Consider the following 4268-nt stretch of genomic DNA (forward strand, 5'->3'; position numbering starts at 1 on the left):
GGCGCCTGGGCGCGGCGCCTTCCCCCGCCGTTTCCCGCACGGCCACAAACGTGGCAGGACTGTTTCAAGGCCTTCTACTGGGAGCCAGGCCGGCACAAGGTGTTCAGTTCCTATTCGTTCTGAGCCTCAAACTTTGCAAATACAGAAGTGACTTATCAGCACCTCCGATGAAGGACTTACTCAAGTGTGACACTAAGAAATGTAGCTGCTGTTTTTATATTGCCAGAGGGTACACGCACTGGCCAGAGAGCGCTGGAGAGGGGAAAGCAGCCTCCAGGGGTGTGGTCACGCTGCGGTCCGTCCTCCGCCATTCCGCCATCCCGCCAGGATCCGGGCATGCACACAGCCTCCAGGGGGTGTGGTGCGCTGAGGTCCGTCCTCCATCCTGCCAGGATCCGGGCATGCACACAGCCTCCAGGGGGTGTGGTGCGCTGAGGTCCGTCCTCCATCCTGCCAGGATCCGGGCATGCACACAGCCTCCAGGGGGTGTGGTGCGCTGAGGTCCGTCCTCCATCCTGCCAGGATCCGGGCATGCACACAGCCTCCAGGGGGTGTGGTGCGCTGAGGTCCGTCCTCCATCCTGCCAGGATCCGGGCATGCACACAGCCTCCAGGGGGTGTGGTGCGCTGAGGTCCGTCCTCCATCCTGCCAGGATCCGGGCATGCACACAGCCTCCAGGGGGTGTGGTGCGCTGAGGTCCGTCCTCCATCCTGCCAGGATCCGGGCATGCACACAGCCTCCAGGGGGTGTGGTGCGCTGAGGTCCGTCCTCCATCCTGCCAGGATCCGGGCATGCACACAGCCTCCAGGGGGTGTGGTGCGCTGAGGTCCGTCCTCCATCCTGCCAGGATCCGGGCATGCACACAGCCTCCAGGGGGTGTGGTGCGCTGAGGTCCGTCCTCCATCCTGCCAGGATCCGGGCATGCACACACATGCCTGGTGTGTTTTCACGCTGCCAGGCTGGGATGTGAAATGGGGAATTAGCTCCCCGTGCTATCACTGACCTTGCCACGGGCTCAGAACAGCGATCACAGTAAGGCCCTAACGTCCCCTGACAACTTTCCTGGGAATGGATGAACTAGTGCAGGCATAAGGCGAAGCCCTCGCGGGGTGAGGTTACACAGACACAGCGCTCTGTCCGACAGTGTTACCATGCGGGGTGGGGTGGGGTTGGGAGGCCAGACCTTGGCCTGAGCTCACAGGGAAACGAGGGCAGGAGAGCTCCTCTGTGAGGGGAGAGAAGCAGGCCGTTTGCTCTCCGGCTGACCTCAGGGAACAGTAAACTCTCATGTCTCCGTGACAAGAGGGAGTATCCCAACTTGTGGCAAGGTTCCCGCCCAGGCTCCTGCCCGCCCTCCCAGACGGTGACGGTGGACCTGTCCTCTGTGTCGGCTGCGTTTCAGAGAGCTGGCTTGCAGGCCTTCGGGAAAGGTGGTGAGGATGAAGAGAAGCTAACACGTTAAAAATACACTGAGCACGTCATCCTCGTACGTGTTTATGGGCACGGTGTGGTTTCTCCACACACCTGTACATGGTGTGATACTGCATGATTTCATTATCATCATTTCAATTTGCCACAGGGCACGTGCGCTCACCAGAGAGTGAGAGCATGAGAAAGCAAAGCCGCCAGGTCCGCGACTCGAACTGCCGTCAGCCTCGTGGGAGTCCAGCAATTAACCACGTGGCACCTGCTGACCCAGCCCTAAACGCTTTTAAAGCGAACGATGTAATGGTAACACCATGAAGTACATTGTTGTGGGGAGGTGGGGATAGCACAGTGAGACGATGACAGTGTAGGAACTGCTCCCGTCTGTCTACGTAATACGTGTCATGTATGATGCTAGCAGCATAGGTTCCTCATGGGAAGGCCTCATAGTTGGAGAGTTCGTTTGGACGTTTAAACACTTCAATAAAGGAGTAGTATAAAAAGCCCAGAAGGTAAACTTGCTTACACAAACTTGGTTCTAGCTTCCAAAGCAGCATGCTTTTAAAAAGTAAATTGCAAGGCAGAGATTAGTAGTTTAAGATTATTTAGTTTTGTAATCTCGGAGGTGTTATTGAAGCTACAAGGCAAAACCACTTTTAGAATCTTTAATGTGCAAGAGAAGGACCAGAAAAGCAAAGCGATGCAGCGTTTTGGGTAACACGGAAGGCTGGGACTGACGCTGTGAACCATGTGCTCGGGCAGCCCCCTGTGGGAGCGGGTCCCGCATTGCTGACGGCGCTGTGTGCTTCGTGGCCAGCGGAGCACCTGTGCCCACACTCTGGATGCCTGGAGAGAGGCAGAGACGCACTGCGCAGTCGGTCCCCCGGGGGTGCACGCCCTCTCGCCCTCTCGCTCTCTTGCTCTCTCACTCTCTCTCTGCTGAGTGCATAGGCACTCTGGCAATTGAAAACAATTACAAAACAATATTCGAACTCTGACACGCCAAGATGTCATGTTCCTTGTCTCCAATATTTTAATCTAGCTATAAAATGATTAACCAGATAAAAGATCTAGTGGAGTCCCAAAGGGGAGATGAGGGAATGAGGCTTACGTCCAAGGTTAGAGAGAATTCAGGCTCCAGGATGAATCGCTGTGTGCAGAGCCTCGGAAACGTGATGTTGCTCTTCAAGAACCCACCGTGTGGCAGGTGCGAGGGACGCGAGCGGGTGCCCTAACTGCGGCGCTGGCAACCTGGCAGCCTTGGGGGTGGCAGAGGTGGCACAGGCTGAGAATCCAACATCCCCAGCTCTTCGCTGTCCCAGCAAACCACCATGGCTCTCTCGGCCACAGCAGAGAGAATCTTGGGGGAGGGCGTGTCTGTTCTTCCTGCCCCTCAGTCCCCCGTGGCAGCCCATCTGGGAGTCACTGCCTTACCTGCTTTGGGCTGAGTCTGCTCAAGTTCCGACCAGAAAGCCGGCGGCCGCTCGCGCTCCCACTGACCCCTGGGAATCAAGCAGGAGTGGTGGTCTGGCGATAAGATGAAGCAGTCCAGGAGGAGGCTGTCAGGCTGTGGCAAAGGGAGAGGGATGGCGCCCGTGGGGAGCTGCTGACAGCGCGGGGGCGGGGGGCTCCTCTGCCGGCTTCTCCGCTATCCATCTCACGTTGCCTGAGGACTGGAGGTGCCCTTCGGATGGACTCACATCCCCAAGGGCAGATCAGACGAATCCAACTGGGGGAAATGGGAGGGGTGGTTGCAGGGTCGGCACCGGCCCAGCCCTCCGCGGGCCCTGCTCCTGTGGGACCCAGTCCTCCGGAGCCCCTCCCAGGTGGTACTGAAGCTGGAGCCAGGCTCCTCCCTGCCCTGGTGTCGCCAAGCGTTTCACCGGTCAGCTTCCCTGCGCCAGTCTCCAGCAGTCGCCAAATCTGGGCAAAAGTAGCAAGATGAGGTCTTTTTAAAAAGTTTTTCAGATTTCCATTTAATCACCGTCCATCTGGGCAGTGTACAACGTGGGTTTCCAGCACGGATACGGAGCACCGTAGCCAGTCCAAGGCACGCCATGTACGCGCTCGTCGGCAGGTCGCTTCTGAGCTTTGTGTCTGTCCCTACCTGCCTCCAGTCTGTCTCCAGCACCCACAGAGGGCCTCCCTCCCAACGTCCTCCAGTCTTTGTTTCCGCAGGAGGTTTTTACTGGTTCCCGAGTTTCAATAGATGAGAGAACTCTGTGGGGAGAGGGAACGAGGCAACTCTGGAAAGCGTTGGACGTGACCGTTTTGCCGTGCCTGCCGCGGCTGACTCGGAACGCGTGTCCGGTAGGAAGCAGCGGGTCCCGGAGTGTGGAGAGGGCTGGCAGAGCCCGTGGAAGGCGCGTCGTTCTGCTCGTCTGTGACAGGAAGGGAAGTGGGGCTTGTTCCGTTTTGGAGGACAGGTGATGGCTCTGTGAATATTAAAGTTCTATGGCGTGCTCCGCGTTGATGGGGTGGGGAGTCCCCGCGTGCTCCGTGTGACTGGATGGGGAGTCCCCGCGTGCTCCGTGTTCACTGGGCGGCGAGTCCCCGCGTGCTCCATGTTCACGGGGCGGGGAGTCCCCGCGTGCTCTGTGTGACTGGGCGGGGAGTCCCCGCGTGCTCCGTGTTCACTGGGCAGCGAGTCCCCGCGTGCTCCATGTTCACGGGGCGGGGAGTCCCCGCGTGCTCTGTGTGACTGGGCGGGGAGTCCCCGCGTGCTCCGTGTTCACTGGGCAGCGAGTCCCCGCGTGCTCCATGTTCACGGGGCGGGGAGTCCCCGCGTGCTCTGTGTGACTGGGCGGGGAGGCCCCGCGTGCTCCGGGTTCCCTGGGCAGGCG

At 59.1% G+C, this 4268-nt stretch overlaps 1 protein-coding gene across 1 annotated transcript in view; it reads left to right on the top strand.

Moving 5' to 3' along the window:
* The window catches only part of LOC102503351 (transmembrane protein 132D), a 399636-nt gene that overhangs the window by 115923 nt on the left and 279445 nt on the right, over positions 1–4268 (top strand). The gene's annotated exons all lie outside the window — the stretch shown is intronic.

This window comes from Tupaia chinensis, unplaced genomic scaffold (assembly GCF_000334495.1).
Source record: "Tupaia chinensis unplaced genomic scaffold, TupChi_1.0 Scaffold000211_1, whole genome shotgun sequence".
Classification (NCBI taxonomy): Eukaryota; Metazoa; Chordata; class Mammalia; order Scandentia; family Tupaiidae; genus Tupaia; species Tupaia belangeri.